Source organism: Dromiciops gliroides, chromosome 1 (assembly GCF_019393635.1).
Source record: "Dromiciops gliroides isolate mDroGli1 chromosome 1, mDroGli1.pri, whole genome shotgun sequence".
NCBI classification, from domain to species: Eukaryota; Metazoa; Chordata; class Mammalia; order Microbiotheria; family Microbiotheriidae; genus Dromiciops; species Dromiciops gliroides.
In genome coordinates this window covers 185,821,823-185,848,747 of record NC_057861.1, presented here as the reverse complement: position 1 = coordinate 185,848,747, position 26,925 = coordinate 185,821,823, and the positions used below count along the sequence as shown (strand labels likewise).

Genomic DNA, 26,925 nt, shown 5'->3' with positions numbered 1-26,925 from the left:
AGTTTCCTCATGTATAAAACGAGGGTATTGGACTAGGTAGCCTCATGGGTCCCTTCTATCTCTAAACTATCATCTTCAATTTAGTGTTTTCCAATATTCACCTTCAGTCATTGGTTAACTAGCTATTTAATCAATCCAGCATGCAGTTGATTGAATTCACTTTGGGTTGGTAATACTGATTGATATTTTAGCTATTTGGTGCCTTTGGGATGATGCATGGCTATCTCTGCAACCCTATGATGATAAAAGTCCTGAAATACAACTCTGAAGTGAAGATAGAATGTGTACATATCGAAATGAAAAATAGCAAGTAACAAGATACAATATGTGTGTATATGTACATATATAAATATACATGATTGTACATACTATAGAAATGTATATGAATATATATGCATAAATAATAGGAAAACAAAATAGCAATAGAAAGGAGAACATGATGAATTTCAAACAACTAAACTAAGGTGGGTGAGAGAATACCTCTTATAAGAGATAGAGAAGAAGAGAATGCATTCCAAATATAGTAGATGCTTTCTTTTGTTCAATCACGTCTACACTTTGTCAACCAATTTGCTTTGGGTCACACAGTAGTAGGTGTCTGAAGCTGGATTTGAATTCAGGAAAAGGAGTCTTCCTGACTCTAGGCTTGCTACTCTATTCCCTGTGCCTCCTAGCTGCCCCATTCTGACTAGAGCAAAGAATTCAAGCAGAGGAATATTATCTGAACTAAAACACCAATTTATGAAGTCCATTGTATAAACACAAAAATACCCCCCCACTGCCAACAGCATATTAACTTTGTGTTAAATTGCCAGATAAGATCCAGATCTTCACTTCAGAGTTCATAGAGCTAGAATGGAAAAGGATCTCAGAAGCCGTTATGTCTAACCTTCTCATTCTGCACATGAGGGCCAGGGAAGGTAAGTGATTTGCTCAAGGTCACATAAATAATAAACATCAGAAGTGGAAGCTGAACCCATACCCTTTGACTCAAAGCCAGTGACTTCCTCTTGTACCACAATTCAGGGGTTTGATAATTATGGGGACCCACTTTCTAGTTATGACGGGGCAATTCACTTAACCCTTTCTGCCACAGTTTCCTCTTCTATAAAATGAGCTGGAGAATGAAATGGTAAATCATTACAGTATCCTTGCCAACAAGACCCCATATGGGGTCAGGAAGAGTTGGACAACACTGATATAACTGAACAACAACAATACAGTCTTGGGGCAAATAGGTACGGGAGAGCACAATGCTATTAGATCCCTGAAATACCAATCAGCACTAGACCAGCCAAAATTATTTTAATTGGTTACTGGCTAGCCTAATGCCAAATGACAACTTGGTCAACCAGAGATAGGATAAAGAAGAATACTGGAAAACATGACTTCTCCACTGAGTCAACTTAAGAAGTTTCCAGGAAATAGTGTGAAAATGCGAAGTATCTATAGCTGATCTGGAAATGGCTAACAGCAGGTACTACTGAATTATGTGACACATTATAAGTAACTGGATGGGAGCTGAACTTGCAGTGGGGATCCAAAAATCCTGAAATAGGGAAATAATCCAGTGTAGTTATAACCATTCTTTACTTAGTGCTCAGTAGCACCTGAAGTGATGTTTTATTGCTACCATTGATTAATGTGATTGATTGAATTCAAGTTCTCTAGGGACATGGACTGTTATTTGTTTTGTGCTTGTATCTGCAGTGCCTAGAACAGTTCCTTTCACTTACTAGGGGCTTAATAAATGTCCATTCAAATGAATTGAAAAGCCAGTGGTGGTTCCTTCTGCAGGATTAAACACTTTTAAACACTGTTCACTCTTCTGAATGGATGATTACAAATAAGCTATGTCAGAGAGGTAGCCAGGTGGCTCAGTAGATTGAGCAGTGGGCCTAGAATCAGGAACACCTGAGTTCAAATCTAGCCTCAGACTCTTACTAGCTGTGTGACCTTGGGCAAGTCACTTAACCTGTTTGCCTTAATCCACTGGAAAAAGAAATGACAAACCACTCCAGTATCTTTGCCAAGAAAACCCTATGAAGGCATCATGAAGACTCAGACATGACTAAACAGCAACAACAACAACAACAAAAGTCTTAGAGGCATTTAGTTCTCCCTGGAGACTTTATTTAGCTTCAGTTTTATTTTTGTTTGTTTTCCCAGAAGACCTAAGTGTACTCCTGTATACTACTTTGTTTTCTATTGTACAGGCTTTCCATCATGAATTACCTCCCAGATGAAGAAGGTGCATTTCCTTTGGTTTCCCTGTACTCTATATTTAGAATAAGGACCAGGGTGCAAAGAAATTGTGGTCAACTCAGAGTCTCAAGCCCCACTGAAATCTGCCTTGTGCCTTCCACTATTTAATTTTAATTCTACTAACGTTCTTTAACAAGCAACATAGCAAATGCATACAATTTCCAAGCCTGCATGTGTGGTATCTAGAACAAACAAACAAAAAAAAATAAACACTTCAGAAGTCAATATGATACTCATTATAAGTGACATGTGATGAACTGCCTTCTCAGAGCCAATAATCAGTCCATGCTGGGGCTGCCTGTAGGAGAGCAGGAAGTGAGAGCTGGCAAGCACCCACCACTGTAAATGGGAAAAATGTGGTCATAACTGTAAATGAAAGAGAGAAGCTTGAAAATGTTGTATTACCAAACCAGGCAATTAAAACATTAAAATGTGAAATCTGAGGTTCTGTAAATTTCCAAATACAGCTTACGTGCTATTTCCCAAATGATGTTTTCTCATCCTTCAGTATATCCAAGAACATGCCAAAATCCCAAAGAAACATTTCCAGTTTGAAAATAAAATAAGCCGTGATCACATGTGCGCGTGCACACACACACACACACACACACCTATATTCTATTAATAGTGCTTTCTTTGTGAGTAATTATTGCCTCTGTTACAGTTGGCATAGTTTTTTGGATTTTCTTTTGGGTTTTTTGTTTGTTTGTTTGTTTTTTAAGAGCCTGGACAACTTTCTTAAGGTGCCTGAAATCTCTCCTCCAAAACAAGATAAGAATGTAGGGTTTCAGGTGAATTAAACAGGGTTGAGAGAAAATGTCACTTCTATTTCCCAGCCTGGTTTGGCTGCGACTTCACAGTCCCAGGCCACCACAGCTATTAACTTACAACTATTACATCGATAACAACATCTCTTAGAATAAAAGTATGAGCTGTAGAAAAGATTCTAAGCAAACCGAAGTCCCTTGAAACCATCCTTACAGTACATGAGAGTGGGAAGATGTCTGAGATGGAAAGGGACTCGAGCTTGAACCTGAAAATCAGAGTAATAACCATCTATTTGGAGAAACAAGCCCCAACTGCTCCACCCTCCCCCATTAGCTCCACCGCCTACCTCTACCTCTCTCTGCTTAACCAACACTCCCAGCATCATGGAAAGGATTGCAGTGTTGCAGCTTGTGCTTGGGGTAAGTGGAAAGAAGCAGCAGGATTCTGGAGCCACTTGGTGAGAACCCAAATTCTAATCCCTTCATTTCCACTTGATTCCATTCCACAAGTTTTCCACACCTCTGGATATGCCCAGATTATACTAGGTGCTGTAAGCAAGACTAGTGACAGTCCCTGCCTTGAGGAACTTCACATTCTATTGGGTCAACAAGAAACAAGAAAAAAGAATTAGAGAATAATACTTTTGAGATAGTATATAATTAAGCACAAAATACAATTAAATACTAAACTGTGTTACAAGATTGTAAGCACTATGGGGGAGGGACGGTCAGGAAGAGAAGAGATCAACTGGAGAGAGATTAAGGAAAGCTTCAGGAAGGGAGTTCTGAGAGGGAATTTATAGGACTGATAGGCTGTGGATAAGCAACAGAGGAAGTCAACAAGAATTTATTAAGCAATCTTCCCAGCAAATTACTGGGTAACCAAAGGTACCAGTCCAACACCATAACAGCTTTTTTGGGGTGTGGTGGGGTGAGAAGAAAGGATAATAAGGTAGCATTCACTGTGTTAGGCATTGAGAATGCAAAGCTTATGCAGTTCCTGCCCTCAAGGAGTTTACAATATAGTGAAGCAATCAGAAATGTATCTATAATTATACACACGAGGTAAATTAGAGTTACACACTCTGAGGGAGAAGGTGCATGCTAACAGAATCAGGGAAGGCTTTCTATGGTAGAATGTACTTGAATTGGGTTCTAAATGATGGTTAGAAAGGATTAACACTAGAATCTGGGGCAATGACTGGTTGACTATAGAGCTCTAAGGTGTCCTCTGAATAGGTTTATGCTGGCAAGGGAGGAACTAAATGATACTGTTAATCTCCCAGTGCACTTCTGATCCAAATCATAGATCGATGGATTATACTGGAGAACAGGAAGTCTGCCAGAATAAAGGCTGACATAGAAAGAAGGAAAAGAAAGCAATGTAGCCATCAAACAAGCTGAAGGAAAGTAGGGATATCAACAGTTTTCTCCATTGTTAGAAAGAATGGGTCAGTAATAAGTGAGATGAAGTTTCACTTTCCCAAGTTGGTCCCTATGTGCATGAGGGCACACAGTAGGTGCATAACAAATGCTTATTCCTGCCCTGCTCCATCCTCAATTGAAGGTAAATTCCTTGAGGGCACAAACTGTCATGTGTCCCCTATTTCTGTTTGTTCTGTTTAGCTTTTCTTCCCCCCCCCACCCCATTCATTAGCACAGTGCCTAGTGCAAAGTAGGTGTTTAACAAATAACTTAATTTGACTTGACTTTGTATCTCCAGAACCTATACAGTGCCAGTACATATTAGGCTTATAAAACAAATTACAAGTTAATAGACTTTGAGTTCAGAGGTAATCTAGTCCAGGGCTTTTTTTTTTTTTTTTTTTTAGTGAGGCAATTGGGGTTAAGTGACTTGCCTAGGGTCACACAGCTAGTAAGTGTTAAGTGTTTGAGGCCAGATTTGAACTCAGGTACTCCTGACTCCAGGGCCGGTGTTATCCACTGTGCCATCTAGCTGCCCCTAGTCCAGGGCTTCTTAAACTTTTTTCTACTTGTGATCCCTTTTCGCCCAAGAAATTTTTACACTAGCCTGGGTATATAGAGCTATAGAATAGGTATAGAAATCAAATATTTACTGCCAAATTTCTGTGACACCCCTCCCCCCCCACACATTTAGTTACATACTTACCAACAGTTTAAGAAGCTTTGATCTAGTCTAACCCTTCATTTTACAGATGAGGAAACAGAGGTCCAAAGATATAAAGTGACCTGCTAAAGGTCACACAGTAAGAGGAAAAGAGAGAATCTGAAACCAAGTCATCTGACTCCATATCTAGTGCTCTCCACAGTGCACAACTCTGTCTCTATACTGACAGGAAGACAATACTGAATATTTGTTAAATTTTATTGAAATAAATTTAATTCAATTTCTTGCTGAAAAATTCTGTACCAATTATTCTATTTTACCTTGAGATAAGACCAACCGTATCTACAAAGACAGAAAGACTGTATTTGTTTATAAATTGTATCCAAGGAACAGGAAATGTTGAGACCTGTCTTTAGGAAAATAGAAATGTTTCAGAGTTTATCCTATGAGCTATATATAGACACATTAAAAGAGCCCACATCAGAAAGGTTTGCCTCTCTGGGCCTTAAGAAAACAAAAGTCTGCTTTCAGGAAAATAAATAAATAAAATGTGTGTGTGTGTGTGTGTGTGTGTGTGTGTGTGTGTGTGTACACAGACATATATACACATATATATTACTGTGTGTGTCTCTGTGTTTCTATATGTTCTTTGATGGCCTGGTATGCTGTGAAATATGAAAAACACACAGATCCGCTTTTAGAAATTCTTTATAAGGATGAATAAAGCTTCAGGAGCTGGAACTATGTAGAACAGCATGAGAAAATTTTTTTTCTAGGCCCTGTATTTCCTTTACAATGAAGAGAATGAAATCAAAGGACAGGAAATTTTTGACATTTTCCTTAAAATACAGTTCTCAACAATCTGGAGGTGTGGGAGGTGTGGAGAGGGATATTAGGAGAAACAATGGTAACATAAAAAACTAAATATATCAATTTAGACTTTCCTTAAAGAGACAATAGTGGCCCACCAAATCTAGGGAGGCTTCAGTCTGAGTGGAACTATCAGCTAACAATAACCACAAGAGCAGGAGGACAGTCATCTACATTAGTCTTTTTTTAATTTGTTTTCAAGTTCCATTCTATATAAAAATATCATTTTCTTTATGAAATATAAAAGATAATCAATTACTTGATCACTGTGATGCTGAGAATTTGCTGATGTTGGTGAAACTGATGGATTTAACTTAATTTACCACATTTTCAGTCCCAGTCAGTTGTTGCTTTTTTACCTACCTTTGGCTGACTGAGTCTTTCAGAATAGTAGTAGTAGTAGTAGTAGTAGTAGTAGTAGTAGTAGTAGTAGTAGTAGTAGTAGTAGTAGTAGTAGTTGTTTCTAGGGAAGCAATAATCCTGCTGTTCACACTCCCAGAGCTTCTTTAGCTTTTTGTTGCAGAGTTTTCTTTTCTGTTTTAACATCTCTCAAATACTAACCTCCTCTCAGAGCACACTGCTAATGCAGACCCAACAATATGCCCAGGTGCACCCACCATGAATCAGGTTCTTCATACATTTTAATTATAGTTTACGGGAAATGAAAGGCAGGTTAATAAGCCCCATTCATAAAATTTTCATCAGAAATGGCAATTTTATACTGGGGGAACAAGAGATGGCAACCTTCAACCTGCTCATCTGAAAAGCCCCTCTCTGTGGAGGGAAGTGTGCCATGCAGATGGAGAAAGAGTAGAACTCAAGAGGAGGGGCAGGAAGAGGAGAAAATGGAAAAGGCAAGGGAGGAAGAGCCTGCTTAGCTTCTCAGGCTATGTGGGGCTGTGTAAAAAGTCTCTCTCATTTAAGCTACACCACCACCCCACACTAGGAGAGGAAAGATTCTTTACCCCCATGTGCCATTTCAAGATCACTGAACAAATGCGTGTGAGTCAGCAGAAGCCAGAAGCCATAAGAAACTTTCAAACAACAAGCCAGAAAGGAGGACAATAGCTTCCACCTCCAGACAGTGAGAAATTGCATTATCCTAAGGGATCCGGGGCCACCCATGTTCAATGCAGATAAGTGAGAACACTCACTGCTCTGGCCAATAAGCGACCTGCTGCTACAGCTGCTCCTCGAAGCCCTGGGTGGCCCTTCATCCCAGCAGTTCTAAACAGTTTTAAGTTGAAAGCATCACTATGGAGAGCCGGGTGGTACTTGGAGCAAGGGGGGGGAAAATTAGAAAAAGATGGGGGTGGAAGAAGTTTCATCCCCCTACCAGGTCCTCTAAATCACCATACCGGTGCTAGAAAAATCCCATAGAGGCCTCCAGACTCATTTCACTTCAGCAGCGTGTGCTACAGTTCTGCTCCCTATTCATTCAACCAGCAATAAATAGAAATGGTGCCCCCGAGACCCTGGGAACTATAGAAAATTGCCCTGCTAGGCAGTTTCTTAGCTCTACAGGAGCAATGGTGTAATTAGTGACACTTGGTGAAAAAAAAAGGGGGGGGTGGCTACCCAAATTCTGCATCAAAGAAGAAAAGCAGCATTTGCACACACCCCCTCTGATAGCAGAAGTTACCATCATCCTAGAGACTTCCTCTTTACAGCTCTTCCCTGGCTGAGATTCAGCTAAGAAGACTGAGGCACCTTTTACCAGCAAAAATCTTTTTCCATCATGCTACCAATAAAAGGAAAAAAACACAAAAACAAAAAGTTATTATTCAACCTCTTATTCAAAAACCTCACAAAAAGAAAAGAAAGAAAAAGTAGGAAAAACATTAAAAATTTACTTTAGGGATAATGTCATTTATATGTGAGAACCATTCAACTAAAAACGCAGTTTTAATTTATTAATGAATATCTGCTGTCCAATTTTGCAATACCTATTCCATTACTGTCTGACATTTCCTATTGTCAAAGTCTGCATTTTTAAATACTTCCTAGTGACTAGTGCTTATGTCTTCAATTCACATACAGCAGATAGAAAGATCTTACATCAAAAGGTCTTACATCAGCACGAATGATACTATTCAAACTAAATAAGTCATATGAGAAAGCTGGAATGTCATAGCATTCTACTCAAGTATCCCCATCATGCATAACTTCAGCCCAAGATTGTTCTTTGTAGATAAGATTTTTTGATCTGAGGAAGGGAAAAGGAAAGAAAAAAGTGACTTTAAATACAAAATGACTAGATGCTATTGCTAAAATGGAGAACACAGTCATTTCTGTATTGGGAGTATGGATAATTAGCTCTGAGACCTGCTTCAGACACTTATTATTGATACAGTACTGACCAAATGAGTTTATTTTTCTGAACTTCAAATTCCTTAACTGTAAAATGGGCATAATAATACTTGTAATCTTCAATTAATAGGGTTTCTTTTGGCAGAAATTACATTGTAGATTTTGGGCAGCTAGATGGCGCACTGGAAAGACTCATTTTCCTGAATTCAAATCTGGCCTCAGACATTAGTTGGGTGACCCTGGGCTTATCACTTAACTCTGATTGCCTTAGTTTCCTCATCTGTAAAATGAGCTTGAGAAGAAAATAGCAAACCACTCCAATATCTCTGCCAAGAAAACCCCAAACTGGGTCCAGAAGAGTAAGACACAATTGAAAATGACTGAATAACAAACAACATTGTAGACCTTAAAACATGATACACATTTTAGTTCTTATTGCTGTTATTGTTGCTGGCATTATTAAAATGCAAGATGGGTTAAAATTACAAATTAGAAAAAGCTTATATTTAGTGACTGGCGATTTGCTAATTAGGCTGTTGTACCATATTGACATAAAGAATGACAAATATTAGGAAAATTCCAAAATATGGAAAAATCATTACTAAATAGTACCAACTGAGAACAGTAAGAGTACATTGAAACTACAACCTTGTAAAGAATACATGTGTATGATGATTGGACTATAGATTGGTACATATATTTTGGGGGAAAATGTGCACTAAGTCATACAACTATTCACACTTTTCAACCAAACAATTCTTTTTCTAGAACTTTATGTCAAAAAATCATAAAAATGTCATTTTTATCTCTGCTACAAAAAAAACATATTCACCCTATTTTATTAGGAAAAAAAATCAAACAACCCATATGTCATAGATTTAAAGACCATAGGATCATAGATTTAGAGGAGGGGAAGGGAGTTTGGAGGTCACAGTGCTCAACCATGTATTACAGATGAAGAAATTAAGGTCAGAGAGGTTAAGTGATTTGCACCAGATACCATAGCTGTGACTGACACAAGACTTGAACCCCAGGACTTAGTAGCTCCAAGTTTAACAATTAGAGATTGGCTAAACACATCATGGTATATTAATTTAACAGAATATTATAGTATTAAAATAAGTATGAAACATATATGGAAATTTGAGAAAAAAAATTAAAGGAACAATGCAAAGAGAAATCAGTAGAACCATGGATGTACAGAGACTAAGAAGAAAGGAATTAATCAGCAAACATTTATTAAGTACCTGCTATATACTTCACACTACAGATACAAAATTATAAATGAACTCATTTCTTCTCTCAAGAATTTTACATGGGAAGAGTGAGGGACATCTCATATTATATACATATATACATAAATATTGTTTACATGGTTGTAGATTCATGTTACCATTGTCAGCTGGTACTATGCTATAATGGTTCCTCCATTTGCTATTTTTCTAATATTTGTCATTCTTTAGGTCAATATGATACAACAATCTGATTAGCAATTCTCTAACCACTGAATATTTAGCTATTTCTAATTTGTAAAAAGTAATATCTTACATTTCAGTAATACCAATCCCAATAGCAAGAAAAAAAAGAATTAAGATTTGTATTTAGTTACTTAAAGGGGTCTTTATCTCACCAATTCAAGAATACCCTTCAATGATAAAGATCACAACCAATCCATATCTGCCCAACCTATATGATTCTTATCCGTGTTCTCCCAAAAGTATGTTATGGGGCTTGTGGGAGGGTTGGAAGGGAGGGAAGGCACCCAGCATCATCGGAGGTTTTTTCATATATACATTTAAATATATACAAAGTAAACACATGGAAATTTAGTAGGGTTAGAAGCAGAGAATCACAAGCAGCAGAAGGAATCAGAAAATGCCTCCTATGAGATGATTCCACTTTGCTGCCCTAACTGGTTTCAAAAACAAGATGTTCCTCCCAGGCTAAGGTCATCACTTTTAAACTCATCACCCTGCTGCTAACACAAACATTGATTGACAGGACCTCCCTAAGCCTCCTCTCCCTTCTAAATGGAGGGTTGGAGGGTGGAGTGCTAAACTCTTCCCAATGCCTTCCTTAATAGAGGGCAGGAACTAGACTCAGATCCCTCCATTTTGCTTCTCCTGTTCTGCCTGGTTTCAACTCAATGGAACGAGATACACTCATGTTAAGCGCTCCCAGGTTCCATTCCCCCACTTTCCGTGCCTCCTTTTGTGTGCTGTCTCCTCTTTTAGATTGTAAACTCCTTGAGGGTAGGGAACATTTTTTCTTTTTTCTTTCCTTCCTTCTTTCCTTCTTTCTTTCTTTCTTTCTTTCTTTCTTTCTTTCTTTCTTTCTTTCTTTCTTTCTTTCTTTCTTTCTTTCTTTCTTTTTTCCTGAGGCAATGAGGGTTAAGTGACTTGCTCAGGGTCACACAGCTAACAAGTGTCAAGTATCTGAAGCCAGATTTGAACTCCCATCCTTCTGAATCCAGGGCCAGTGCTTTATCCACTGAGCCACCTAGCTGCCCCTGAATGTCTTTCTTTTTATCAATTGTATCCCCAACACTTAGCACAGTGCTTGGCACATAGTAGGTACTTTATAAATATTTATTGGTTTGTATTACATTGAGGTAGCATTTGAGTTGAGCTTTAAGGGAAGCTAAGAAGACATGAGAAATGGGTGCATTCTGACTATGGGGGACAGCCAGACAACACACCTACTGTTTTGTATGAATAACTGTAAAAGGTCAGTTTGACTGGACCTTAGAATTCGAGAGGTGGAATGATGTCTATTAAGCCCAGAAAAGTAGATTGGAGTTAGGTTGTGAAGGACTTAAAATGTCAAATAGAGGAATTTATTTTTGATCCTAGAGGTGATAGGAAGATACTAGAATTTATTGAGTAGGGCAGTGGATATGGTCGAATTTGCTCTTTAGAAATACCACTTCGAGGGGGCAGCTAGGTGGCGCAGTGGATAAAGCAGCAGCCCTGGATTCAAGAGTACCTGAGTTCAAATCTGTCCTCAGACACTTTACACTTACTACTATGTGACCCTGGGCAAGTCACTTAACCCCCATGGCCCCGCAAAAAAAAAAAAAAAAAAAAAAAGGAAAGAAAGAAAGAAATACCACTTAGGCAACTCTTTAGAGAGTGGGGAGAAACTTCAATCAGGGAGGCCATTTAGGAAGCAGTGACAATAAATAGAGGCAAGAGGTCATGGGGTCCTAAACCAGGGTAATACAGAGAAGGGAATTGTTTCAAGTTATCATGGAGTTAGAATTGATAAGATGTAAAAACTGATTGGTTCTATGAGCAAAGGGACTATAATCTGAGATTGTAATGAATTGGAGTGACTGGAAGGATAATGGTGCTGTTGATAGAAAAAGAGATCTTCAAAAGAGGATGGGTCAGGGTTGGAAGAGTTAGAAGATAAAAAGTTGTTTTGGACATCCTGAGTTTGAGTTACCTACATCAAGTTGGAAATGTCTAATAGGCTGATGATGCAGGAAAAGACCCTTGAGGGAATTAGCTAGATATAGAGATCTTGGAAGCATCTACATTATAATGATAACTGAACCCAAGGAAAGAAGAAAAAGAAAAGGGGAAAGGATAGTAAAGGAAGATGAAAGGGAAAAAAAGAAACCAGAGGTACTTCAGAATGGGTGTAGTAGGGAGCAAAGAAAAAAGGCATTTTCTTGGATTGTTTGTTGACTGTAAATAATTAATTTGGTTGTATAGCTTGTTAAAAGGTAAGGGTATTTGGTATGTTTATTTGGTTATTTGTTTTGTTGATAATTATTAATTCACAAGACAAATATAATACATTTGTGTGTACATATATAGTAAGATCACATATGGGAATTAACATAAGAATCAGAAGGGGATATCAAGTAAACTGTCAATAAGTTGCTAGGGACATCTTTTACTTTACAATTAATCCCCAGATAAAATTAATTTGCCCCCCAAAAAATCAAGATTAGTATAGCTTATAAAAATCTAAGCAGTGCAGTGCCTAGAATACAGGAACAGGGATTAAAAGAAGTGGGTGTTTATTTCCAATTTATCCCTTGAATTGCTATATGGCCTATAGCAAGTTGCACAATATGTCTGTACCTCTGTTACCATACCTGCAAATTGGAGATAACAACTACCCACTACCTACCTCAGAGAGGTGTTATAAGATTAGATTTTAAAAAGTGAAATCGTCAAAAAGTACTCCAGGTTTCCCATAAATATGAGACAGCCATCGTATTGAAATGCCAACACCCTCTTCAAAGGATTGAAGGGACACAGTACTGAGAACCCTAAATGGCAAAGAGGAAGGGATGCATCCACAGCAAAACAGCCACCCTTGCTTCCAGATTAGGCATAAACCTTTCTTCCCTGCCATAAAAGAAAAGAGTGAATTAAAATAGAATAAAGAATAAAACTAGAACAAAGAGTAAAATAGAATAAAGAGTAAATTAAAATAGAATTAAAATTCCCATATACTCTGATAAAACAGTAACAACTGAAGAAACAGAGGGGAGGGGAAACATTAAAAAACTGTGCCATATTTCAAAGGAGTAAAATCCCATAGCCAACATCCAAGACTGTTATTCTTGCTTAAAAAATGGAAGTCTGGGGGCAGCTAGGTGGCGCAGTGGTTAAAGCACAGGACCTGAGTTCAAATCCAGCCTCAGACACTTGACACTTACTAGCTGTGTGACTCTGAGCAAGTCACTTAACCCTCATTCCCCCGCAAAAAAAAAAAGAAAAGAAAAAAAAAAAGAAATGGAAGCCTTGTGCCTACAAGAAGACATCTGAATATCAACACTAGACAGCTGTGTTTTTAGGCCTCACAAACCACATAACCAAAAAGAAGTGGTGCCCAAAAGGGACAAGTAAAATTTCTTTAATTAGGATGAACTTTAAAAAATAGGAGGCAAAAATAATAAACTTTTAAGATCACCAAACTGTGCTAGGTTCAAAGGCTATATCTCCTACTATACATAGAGTCATTTAGCAACAAATGTTTTTTACACAGTAGAAAAGACCTTGGGTTTAGAATCAGAAGACCAGAATGAGACCTGGCTCTGTCCCTTCCTATATGTGTAATTTGGGGCAAGTCATTTCACCACGCTCAAACATCCCTTAGTTCCTACGTAAAATGGTGACAATAGTATTTGTTCTACCCATTGCATATGGTTATTGTTAGGGCCAAAAAATAATAATGTATTTTGTAAAATGCAAGAAATATCAGTTGTTAATAGACAGGAATACTATGGAAACCTATGGTATTCTAATCTCAGTCAATTCTAAATTCTAAAAATTCTAGAACTTAAAAACTGAATGATAAAATAATAAAGTTGAAAGTTTTCAATAGTTAGTATGATGGATGCATCATGAAATGGTGAAAACACAACTGGAATTGGAGTCAGAAGTTCTGGATTCTGGTCCTGGCCTTGCCAGTACCGAGTAATATGACCTTAATAATGTATGTCTCTTTGCTTTTCTGGCCCCAAACTTTCTCAATTGTGAAATGAGTGGGTTAGAAGAGATAAATTCTAGCATCCTTTCTAAATTCTAAAATCATATGTTTTATGTATTATTCCTCTTTCATCTTATAGATTTGATTGTTTCCCGCATCTCTACCTCCTAAAGAAACAAACAGCACTAATAAACAAACAATGATAAAGTAAATAACAAGAAAACAACAAAAATAAAAGATTCTACATTTTGGTATGCTGGGGAAGAAATCCTTACTGAAACTCATTCTAAATAAATTCCTTGCATTGTTGGCACTTAGAACTAAAACAAACAGAAATGTTACTAAGAGAAGAAATATCAGAAAGACAGTCTTGCCATTATCTATATTTCTTTGTTATCATCTCATTCCTATGGCATTAGCTACTATGTAGAACGGACTGGAAGGTCATACCCGGAGCATGGTTATCAATAGATCAGTGTCAGTTTAGGAAGGTGTAACAAGTGGTGAACTGCAGGAGTTGGAGCATAGCCCAGCACTGGGTAACATTTTCATTATGACCAGGGTGATGGAATAGAGGGCATGTTCATTAAATTTCCAGAATACATCAGGGAGCATTGCAGGTTAGATAAGGGCAGTATTTTGGATGATAGAATCAAAACTCAAAGTGATCAATGGTCTGAGTAAATTGAAAAAAGGATCAGAAATAAATAGAATAAAATTCAATAAAGAGAAGTGAGTGTAGGTTACCTGGGGAGCAAAAGCCGGTTTTTAAAAGGCAAGATCACAGAATCTGAGCAGGATTTCAGTGGTCATTTGTTCCAACTCATACCTGAATGAGAATCTCTTCTATAAGATACCTAACAAATGGTCACCCAGCCTTTGCCTGAAGACCTCCAGTGAGGAGGCTTCTTGTTGAAACTGGCTTTGATGTGCTTCAGATTTAAACACATACACACACGTGTAAAAATGATTGTAATATTTCCTTCTGAATTTAAAGAAATATATAGGTTCACCTATATTCTTCCTTCCTTCAAATTCTTCTTCTTCATCATCATTATCATCATCGTAACAGTTAGAATTTATATAAAGCTTGTTATGTGCCAGGCATTATACTAAATACTTAATAATTATTATCTCACAACAACCCTGCGTGGTAGATATAATTATTATCCCAATTTTAAAGATGAGGAAACGGAGACAAACAGGTAACATGACTTCCCCAGTGTCATACAACTAGGAAGTTTCTGAGGCTAGAATTTAACACTTAGCCACTCTGTCTACTATGTCATATAAAAGGAGATTAGATAGATAGATGTGTGTGTGTGTATATATATATATATATATATATATATATATATACACACACACACACACACACATATGTATGTATGTATGTATGTATATATGCCACATACTAACCTCCTCCCTCATTTTTCAGCTTATTTATGTATTATCTTCCCTCATTAGACTATGGGCTCTTTGAAGACAGGGATGGTTTTGCCTTTCCTTGTATCACATTTAGTTGAGTATCTGACACAGTGAAGGCACTAAAAAATGTTTATTGACTGTTTGACTGACAGCAAGGTTTAGGTGATTCAAAAACAAAAGTAATTTTTTAAGTTCCTGCCCGTGAGGAGTTTACATTCTCCTGGGTGGATGCATTGGGTGGAAGGGCTGTAAATACAAAATACAGCTGTATATACAAAAACATTTCAAGGGACAGAGAACACTAATAGGTGAATCAGGAAAAGCTTCCTGTTGGAGGTATGACCTGACCTCAGTCTGGAAGGGAGTGAGCAGTTCCAAGAAGCAGAGGTGAGGATGGAAGGCATTCTAGATATGGGGGACAGATTATTGAAAGGCAAATAAGTAGGAGATGGAATGCTCTACACAGGCAGCTAACTGCAAGCTGGCCAGTTTGGCTAAAACTCAGCATTCATGAGAGAAAGTAATGTGAAACATCTGCAAAGAAAGGCTGGAGCCAGATTGTAAAAGCCTTTATATATCAAATGTAGGAGTTTATATTTCATCTGAGAGGCTACAGTGAACCACTAAAGCCCGGCTTCTCACCCTGGAATCCATGGGCCCCTAAGTACTCTGTGGATAGACTTCAGGAGGTCTGAGTTTGGATTCTCTCTACTAGAGGTATGGGTATATGTGTAAGCATCAGGAAGGGAACCAGCAGATATGGAGGAGTTAAAGATTAGAGGAAATCTAATTAGAGGACAATCTCCTGGAGGAGAGAGGATAAAATAGGATCATTTGTGCATGAGTAAGTCATAGAAGGGTTCAAGAAGTCCTGAGTTGAAATCCTGCTTCAGACATTTACTAAACCGTATGACCTTGGGCAACTCACTTAACCTCCTGGTGCTTCAATTTCCTCACATGTAAAATAGAGATAATAATAGCACTTATCTCCCAGGGTTGTATATGTGGAGGGATTTGACTTGGCAAGGAGAAGGGACACTTGTTCATATACAACAGTCATGTAGTAGATGATGGAGGAAAACATTTAAATGATACCAGATAAGGAGGAGGGAATAAAAGAAAGCTATTGTCACAGGGTCTCAATTTTACCAGTGAAATATGAGGTGACACTCTCTGATGAGAGGGTTGGGGAAGGGGTGACATAGGAGGCTTGGGGAAGAATTAATTAAAACACCGGCCCTAGATTCAGGAGGACCTGAGTTCAAATCTGGCCTCAGACACTTGACACTTACTAGCTATGTGACCCTGGGCAAGTCACTTAACCCTCATTGCCCCAAATAAACAAAAACAAACAAACCAAAATGATTAAGAAGGAAGGAATTAAGAGATTTGGAATAGCCACTGTGATGAGTGGCATTGTGAATAGATTAGGAAGATATAAAATATTGCTTAGCTACAGTGAGAGATCAGTTGAGATTACATAACATAAATTTGTAGTGGACCCAGTTAGTATGATTAGATAACTTTCTCTACCTCTTTTCAGGAGTCTATGAATAGGTTATGAATAGGTTCAAGAGTAGAGAATAGATAACAGTTGAATGGATTCACTAAGGCATCAAGATAGGGAAGAAAAGAATGGCAATGTAGGATGATGACTCAGGAAAGAATTGAAGGGTAGACATTCTAGAGATCAATTTTAAACTATGCCCAAAAGGCTATAAAATTGTGCACACCCCTTGACCCAGCAATACCACTACTAGGTCCGTATCCCAAAGAGATCTAAAAAAAGGGAAAAGGAAATACATGTACAAAAATATTTATAGCAGCTCTTTTTGTGGTGGCAAAGAATTGGAAATTGAGGGGATGCTCATTAATTGGGTAATAGCTAGACAAGTTCTGGAATATAAATGAAATGGAATACTATTGTGCTATAAGAAATAAAGAGCAGACTGATTTCAGAAAAACCTGGAAGGACCTACATGAACTGATGCTTAGTGAAGTGAGCCAAACCAGGAACATTGCACACAATAAAAACACCATTGGGGATGATCAGCTGTGATGGACTTATCTCTTCTCAGCAATACAATGATCCAACACAATTCCAAAAGACTCATGATACAAAATGATCTCCACATCCAGAAAAAGAATCGTGGAATCTGAATGCAGATTGAAGCATACTATTTTCACTTTATTTGTTATTTTTTCTTTCTTGTGGTTTTCCCTTTTTGTTCTGATTTTTCTTTCACAACACAACTAATGTGGAAATATGTTTAAACATGATTGTATACACACACACACACACACATATATATATATATATAAAATTTAAAGAGAGAGAATTGAGGGTTTGACAGGTTGGTGGTGAATTTATGGAGAAAGAACATAATCAGGGGTCATAAAGCAGAGGGAAGGAGGAAATAATATAGTAGGCTTCCACCAGTCACGGACAACCATGGATCAGCGCCTTGAAGAGCCACAGGCCACAGTGTGGCTGTGCAGACCGATACGGGAGCTGCAGCTCCTGCCACACCGAGGACATCAGAAAACTGCGTTCTCTGTTGCCCATCGGTTCCTGCGTCTCATTCGTTTTTCTTCCTCCAGAGCTTGGAGGCCCATCTTAGCTGCGCGCAAGCTGCTCTTGAGTACTGAACTCCATTGGACACAGTCCTTGGCTATCTCCTTCCAGATGCAGGTGTCTATTCCCAGAGCCCTCAAGTCTTGCTTGCATACATCTCTGTAGCAAAGCTGGGGGCGTCCAGCAGGTCTTTGGCCTGAGGCTAACTCTCCATAGAGTAGGCCTTTATGAATGCACCTATCTTGCATGCTGTGCACATGACCGAGCCAGCACAGCCGTCTTTGTTTCAGTAGCGTGTAGATGCTCAGAAGTTGCGCGCGTTGGAACACCTCTGTGTTGGTGATCCTATCTGACCAAGATATGCCCAAGGATGTGCCAAATGCAGCACATGTGGAAGCTGTTAAGCTTCTTCTCTTGTCTAGTGTATGTAGTCCATGTTTCACTGCCATACAATAAGGTACTCAGGACTCATGCTCCATAGATGGCAAATTTGGTTCATCTTGTCAGTTTACTGTTTGCCCAGACACTCTTGGCAAGCTTAGCCATGGTTGAAGTATCTTTCCCAATCCTCTGATTGATCTCAGAATCAAGTGACAAATTATCACTGACAATAGAGCCAAGATATGAGAATTGGCTTACAACATCCAACTGGTAGCTACCAGTATATGAATAAAGGAATTTCAGAGTTCATAAACATGAGGAGTGTAACACATGGACAGTGGCAAAATTAAGTGTATGACTTATGAGTAGCTGAATTAAGGTGAAGGTATAAATTATGAGGAGCAAGTAGACTGAAAATCTGAGATGTCAGGGTATCAATTTGTATATTGAGTATCAATATGTATGTTGAAGTTTCTCAACATGAGAACAGGAGGTTTAGAGGAAAGAGGCTGTGAGCTCGGTACTGAACTCTTCATAGAAGGAAGGAAGGAAGAAAGAAAAGAAGGAGACTATCCAGGGAGTCAATAGATAATATATACCAGGATCTGGACTGAGTAACACATTTGGTGAGCAATAATTTTTATATGGTTTCATTTTGCAAAAATAATAGTCATGTGTATGCTTCTACTCAAACTAAACTGACTTGGGACTGTCTGACCTTGAACAGATGAAACTGGATTGAGCTGGTTTCCCCACCTTTGGTTTTTTTTCTCTGAGTTTTGTGCTGAATTTTAGGCTATCCATAAATGATTTTCTTTTCTTTTTTTTTTCAGGGCAATGAGGGTTAAGTGACTTGCCCAGGGTCACACAGCTAGTGAGTGTCAAGTGTCTGAGGCCATATTTGAATTCAGGTCCTCCTGAATCCAGGGCCAGTGCTTTATTCACTGCCCCACCTAGCTGCCCCCATCCATAAATGTTTTACTGTTCTTTTCTGTTGGGTTTTTAATTCTTGGTGTTATGTGTATGTGTTTTAAGAATGGATATTACTTTGTGGAAATGTGCACACTTCAATGACTGTTAGATATAGTGGAGAAGCTGTTGGTGGGGCTATGCCAAGTATTTCAAGGATCATTCAAGCCTACAACAAAATAGGATAAGTTGTACTTAACCACAAAACAAAGTGCAGTCAAAATGAAAAAAGAACAAAATAATCTGACAGAATATTGCTGCAAGATAGCATAATCAATCGCCAGAAAACATGCAAAGACCTTCAGAGGGAACTGGCAGCTAGGAAGGTTGTTACTGATTCCTCTACAGTGTGGTATATGGCATCTTGAAGTTGTAAGAACAGAGAGGATGAGTTTAAAAGAAAGCAGCTGATAATTTGCTATGAAGAAAAAATGCTTGTCACAGACAAGACACTTAAAAAAAGTAGAGTACTGAATACTGAAGAAGACTTTTTTTTAACCTGACAAAACATACTTTTTTATTCAAGGCTTTACCAAAATCATTGTCAAGAGTCAGGATGAGCTGGGAGATTTGAGCATCTACATCTGATTGTAAGACATGCAATCCCCAAAATGTTTAAGGGCCTTTTGTTTCCAGGGGGCTTGGATATCATGTCACCATCAAAGGAATGATGAACACTAATACTATAGTTATATATTGGAAAGTAGATTAGTTCTAACATTAGAAAAATTCCAAAAAATGGAATTTTACATCACGGCCTTGTCCCATTCCACATATCACAAAATGTTAAGAAATTTATCCAAGAAATAAAGATTAAAATGCTTCAGTGGCCTGGGAACTTACCTAATTTCAAACTCATTGAAAAGCTATAAGTTGTTATTGGTAAAATGGATTGTTTGTCAAAGATATACTTTATAACCATTGTGATAAAAGTATGAATTCATAATAAATAATTAAGGAATCAACATTATTTGAATTGAATGCCAAATTATGGAAAATGATTGCAGCGAAAGTATCAAAAGTTGATTATCAAAAGTTTTTTGCTTGTCAAATGTATTTTTATATAAACATATAAGGTTTATTATTAAAAAGTTAATTATTTTTACTTTGTCTCAGTGAATATGCACAAAGACATCTGTAGCATGGTACAATAAATAGCAGGAAAAAATTGAAACTCATGCTTCAAAGGGATGATGCATAATGAATACAATATCTCCTCAGCCATCCTGAATATACAACAAAGTGATTTGACCAGAGAAGTGATATAATCCTAGTGTTAGGCCTAGGCCTATGATTTCATGTGAAATAACACCCATAAGAGGAAACTTCCTTTACCAAATCAGGTTGGCTCCTTCTCTACAACTTATATTCATAAAAGTATTACCCAGAATACTAACAGGTTAAGTGATTTGTCTACGGTCTCATTGACAATATGTGTCAGAGGAAGAACTTGAACCTAGGTCTTTTTCAGGTTTCTATCTACAAGATCTGGCCTGCTTCTACACAATCATACTTATATATCATGAATATTAACCAGAAATAATGTGAAGGATAAAATGGAAGATAGCGCAGAAGAAGGTAGAACACTTGAAAGTATCTAGGTAGGTGGTATTGAGGCCCTATACTATCATAAATAGAAAGCAATGCACATGTAGAGATATTTTCAAAGAAAAAAATCAATAAGATTTAGTACTTAATTAAATGTGGGACATGAGAAAGAAAACACTGAAGTTCAGAACATGGAAGATGAGGTTAATAGTGGAGGCATTGACAGAAACAGAGAAATCAGAAGGCACTCCTTTGGTTAAAAAAAAAAAAAGTTGATAAAGTCCATTTTGGACAGAAGAGTTTGAGGTGATGTCTAGATGTCTAATGTCTAGGTCCAACAAGCAGTTGAAACTGAAAGTCTTGAGCTCAGAAGAGTGTTTGAATTTAGAGATAAATATTCAAGGACAGTATGCTGAGTTGGGAAAACCTCAGTTTCTAGAATGATGGGCCTTTTCCCTAAAGTTAGGTAACTTCATTTGACAATGACAATTGCCTCATATGAATTATTTTAAAATCAAGATATCATAGATACAAAGATTGCATTTGCCTAAATGGTTTATCACTATGAGAAATCCAACCTATTTTATGGCTACCAGCCTACTTCTTCAAAGAAAACTTTTTCTTTTTCTTTTAAGCTGATCTGGAAATCAGAGATCTAACAATTAAGTGGGGAAGACAGAAATATGCCTCTAAAATACATATTCAATTGAAAGTCCAAACATATGTCTATGAACAGGCAAGGACTGTTTGATACCTACCATGACAAGCATCAATTACTGCACTCACATTAATTGGCAAGAATTAAGTAGTGGGAGAATTCTTCCATTAGCTCCTATATGACATTCTACCAATGGAACTCTTCATAGTCTTGGGTTCATCAAGCAAAAGGCTGAAATTCTAAACATGTGCAACAATATACTTACCTCAATACTATTCTCCCTAGAGGATGAACCTGAAGCAATAGAAGCTTCCCTCTTAGTCCTTCTGGTGGAACTTCTTCTGTTATCCTTTACTCCTTGTCCTTCCTTCCCCTGGATGACCAGCCTTCTTTCCCTGCTGTTCATGTGTCCTTGATGCTTCCTTTTATGCCACTTCTCACAATCAGTGCTCTCACTACAATGCTTTTCACTCTACGTAGAACTAATGTTTTCTTCCACTAGCGTTTGGGCCATAGATATGGCAATCATGATGATCTATGGTTTTCAACCATATAATTATGAAAAGAAAATACCAGTGTTAAAAAATGGGATTATGCAGCAGAGAGAAGGTGGGAAGACTGATACTACTGTAAAATGTTCCAGATGTGATCCAGCCTGTTCTCCCACCTTATACAATTCTGAGCTTGGCTCATTTGTCATTTATAGCACTTGTCCAACTTAGAAATACTGGTGGAATAAATGAGTTGACTGATTATAACATCCAACTGCATGTTATCATCTTGGCAATACTGGAATGTATATGGGATTTCTTTGATGTAGGTGATCAGTACAGATCACCACATTCTACTATGGATCCCTCATAGTGGATCCAACTAACATGCTAAAGGGCTTTCTCTGGGTCTTTCATATTCAGTGGGTTCCAGGGCAATATTATGGCTGTTCTACATGATTTATACTGCACAACCAGCCCAACACCTTTTTTATCATTCTTTTCCTTGACAATGTCTCCTATGTCATTTCTTGACATAGCTTCATCACGGGAAATATGAGTGTTTCACTGGCTCCTATCATGTATCTCTCTATCACAATATTGAGTCATTAAAGACGATGCTTTTCCTAAGATTCACAACTATGCAGTGTCCCCAGGAGAATATGCCCACTTAAGAGATTGGGTTTCTCACTGGAGGGCACCATGGGACTGTTAAAAGTCCTGAACAATTTCCCAAATGCAATTCAGACTTTTCTCTTCTTCCTGTGCATTGCAGAGCCCATCTCACTGTTCTTCTTTAGGGCTCATCCCTAATATGGGCAATGTGAGTTTTTAATTCACTTGGTTTTTCTGCTGAGGATGGGAAGGCTAATGTCTTTACAACATCTGTGGATTTCATTGGGGAGGCTTTGTAGGGTTGTGGATATTCCTGCAAACAGTCCATTGTCCTCTGTGGATTGATGTGTTTGGAGAAACCTGCCGTGGTTTGAGAATATCTCTTCAGTTGGGACTTTTTATGGGATCTTTTCCATGACATTGATGAATACCTCAGGTGAGCATACATCTCTCTGTTTTGTGACCCCCATTATGTGGATACTCAGCAGATTGTTGAACAAAGTTTGATTGCAACATACCTCCTATAAAATAAAATCAGATCAAATTGTTACAGAGATAATGCTCACTGTCTAGTATTTGCCTGACAGTTGAGCAAATTATATAGCATGCAAGACCTAAAGATAAGCGAAGAGAGAAATGTAATGCAGCACAAGAACAATTTGGTCTGAGTTAAACCAAGTAACTCTCTCTTGCTCAATAAAGTCCAGTGGCTCCCTATTGCCTTTAGGATCAGGTACAAATCCCTCTGTCTGGCACTTAAAGTTTTTCACAATCTGCCTCCAACTCACTTGTTCTAGGCTGATTAAACATTATCCCCCTTACTACCCAATAGTTTAGCCAAATTTGAGTTCTTTCTGTGTTTCACAAATGACATTTCATCTACCAATGCAGGTGTCATGAGTATCTCTCCCTCTCAGAGCCACACAGAATCCTATTGATTACCAGAACAACACTTATTTTCAGTGCTGCCTGTTCTTGCTTTTGACTAGACTCATGGCTCTGATCAGAGCAGGAGCTTACAAAGAATGTTTGTCTCTGTCAGTCCTGCCTGATTCTTACTAGTAATAAACATTGGTTTACTTGGCATGCAAATGACTGTTTTTCAGGTTTGGTTGAGTTACAGTACAGCAAAAGAAAGTTGCTGACCTTGTTGATAGGCTATCAATCATTACCCAAAAGAAAATAACAACTCAGCAATTATTTGGGTACCCCATGAATTTTTTTAATTTATGGAATAAAATAAGCATTTCCATAACATTTTTTTCTTTTTAAAAAATTTTTGGTGAGGCATGGAGGGATAAGTGACTTGCCCAGGGTCACACAGCTAGTGTCAAGTGTCTGAGGCTGGATTTTAACTCAGGTCTTCCTTTATTCACTGCACCACCTAGCTGCCCCCACATAATATAATTTTTTTAAAAAGATTATTGCACATGAAACTGCAACTCTATTATGGACGACTTCCTGTTCCTTTTAAATATATAAATATATAATAAATATATATATATATATAAAACATATAATAAAGTTATCATGTAAATTTCTTTTTTCCTTTCCTCCCCCCCGCCCTAGAGATGGCTACCATTAGATGCATATAGAAATGTATTATGTGTATATATTGGCATATATAGGCATATTTGTGTACATTTATTTTATACATACTTCTACAGATCAGTTCTTCAATACCTCATGAAGTTTAGAGTTCCTGTGTGTGTGTGTGCGCGTGTGTGTGTGTTTTCTTCAAATAACCTTGCCTAGAAAACAAAACAAGGCAAAACAAAAACTGAAGGTTTACATTCTACTTTAGCATAATAATAAGTAGTCTTCATATAGTGCTCTAAGGTTTTCAAAGTCCTTTATATTACCTCACTGTATCCTAACAATAATGCTGTTAGGTGAGTACTACAGGTGTTGGTTGTTAAACCCATTTTACAGATGAGGAAATTTAGGCTCAGAAAGGTTAAGCAACTTAATATCCTGGCTCTGACAATTACTACCTGTATGACCTTGGGCAGGTCATTTACTCTCTCTGCATTTCAGTATCCTCCTAAAGAGGCTGGACCAGATAACCTTCCAGCTCTAAATCTACAGTCATATCCTGCTATGATGTAGCCATAGCCATAGAGTTAGTGACCATCAAAGATGAGATTTGAACCCACAGTCTATGCACCACACCACACTCACATTGCTTTCCTTTTTTCAAACTCAAAATATAAGAAAAATGGTGTGAAAATACGGGCAGGTAGAATAGATCTGGACAAGACAAACAGCTTTAACCATTTGCAATCAACTGCTTGTCTTTGACAATAGGTATGAAATCACAAGTAGGAATAAAGTCCTGAAAAAACTACTTTCACTCTGATTCTCCCCCATTCTGAAACCTTTGATGTCTCCCTATATTTAATAAGATAAAATCCTTAACAATGATATCTGGTGCCCTCCACAATTTAGTATCTCTTACCTATCACAATTTCTAACAGACACAGTGCAACTCTCATATACCATTATTATCTTGCATAAATCCCCCAAATTGCTCTCTACATACTAGTATGCTCTTGGCATTGCTAAAAGACCTGGTGTTTCCTCATCTTTTAGCCTCATTTCTTACTTTCCCCAATGCCTATTTCTATTTATATACATAAATTCTACCTATCCTTTAAGAATCAAGTAATATGGGGCAGCTAGGTGGCGCAGTGGATAGAGCACCGGCCCTGGAATCAGGAGTACCTGAGTTCAAATCCGGCCTCAGACACTTAACACTAGCTGTGTGACCTTGGGCAAGTCACTTAACCCCAATTGCCTCACTAAAAAATTAAAAAATTAAAAAAAAAAGAATCAAGTAATACCATGTGTGGAATTTCTATTTACCACCCTATTCCATGGTAATTCCACTCTCTTATAAATGCTACTATCTCTGTAGCAGGAAGCATCATGTCATGGTGGTAGGAGAACTGGCCTTGGGCTCAACAAGATAAAGCCTACCTCTGATGCATATTAGAGATGTGACCTTAGTCACTTAATCTCTCAGTACCCCCAGACAACTCTTGAAGACTCAATGTTTTAGACCCTTTGTTGATGTGAATTGGTTGAGGGACTTTCTTCACTGGAAATTTACTACACCATTGAAATCACAAATTCAGAGCAAAAATAAATAAGTAAATGACATATACTTAATACTCACTAAAAAGGGGGGGGCAGCTAGGTGGCGCAGTGGTAGAGCACCAGCTCTGGAGTCAGGAGTACCTGAGTTCAAATCCGGCCTCAGACACTTAACACTTACTAGCTGTGTGACCCTGGGAAAGTCACTTAACCCCAATTGCCTCACTAAAAAAAAAAAAAAAAAAAAGGACAGGAACTAGAATTGTCATTTCACTGACTCAGGTAACTCCCAAAAAAGAAAATTCACTCCTGGCAACTTCCCTGAAAGTGACTGTCTATGTTTCTCTGAAAGAGTTACTTTTGGCAGTAAGAGAGAGGTTGAATGACTCCCCTAGGGTCATGTAGCCACTTTGTATGTGTTAGAGGCAGGAATTCAAGCCAAGTCTTTCTGGCCCTTGTTCTATGTCACTTAAGAAGTACTTCTTTAAAAACCTGGAGAGACTTACATGAAAGAATGCAAAGTGAAGAGAGCAGAACCGGGAAAACATTTATACAGTAACAGCAACACTGTATGATCAACTTTGAATGATTTAGCTATTTCCAGCAATACAATGATCAAAGACAATTCCAAAGATCTCATGAGGAAAAATACTATTTACATCCAGAGAAAGAATTGATGGTGTCCAAATGCAAACTGAAGAATACTATTTTCTTTTGTTTGTTTGTTTGTTTTGCCAGGTAATGAGGGTTAAGTGATTTGCCCAGGGTCACACAACTAGTAAGCGTCAAGTGTCTGAGTTCAGATTTGAACTCAGGTCCCCTTGAATCCAGGGCCAGTGCTTTATCTACTACACTACCTAGCTGCCCCAAAGAATACTATTTTCTCTTTCTTTATTTTCTCTGTGTGTATTTTTTTCTTTCCATCTGTTTCTTCTTTGACAACATGATTAATATAGAAATGTTTTACATGATTATATATATATATATATATATATATATATATCATATATCAAATTGCTTACCATTTTAGGGAGAGGGGAGATTAAGGAGGGAGGGAGAAATTTTGGAACTCAAAAATTTTCAATGAATGTTAAAATTTTAGAAAAAAATACAAGTAGAAAAAAATACAATTAAAAAAAAGAACTTCCTTATGTTGTAACTTGCCTTGCCACCATTTGTACACATCTTATTTTGTCAAAAAGACTGTTAAGTTTCTCAAGGGAAGAAAGTATGCTTTATGTTTTTTAAAAGTCTCCTGTAACCTGGAGGAAATACATTAGACATAGCAGATGCTCAACATAAATTTGCTAAGATTTAACTATTTAAAAATAATACAATGTCAAGTATAGCTTAGAATAGAGCTATCAAACATAGGTTGTACCCAAACTGTGTAGAGAATCATATTAAAAGGT

The 26,925-nt window shown here is 37.7% G+C and overlaps 1 long non-coding RNA gene across 2 annotated transcripts in view; it reads right to left on the bottom strand.

The window, feature by feature from the left end:
* The window catches only part of LOC122743770, a 379,759-nt gene that overhangs the window by 128,510 nt on the left and 224,324 nt on the right, over positions 1-26,925 (bottom strand). The gene's annotated exons all lie outside the window — the stretch shown is intronic.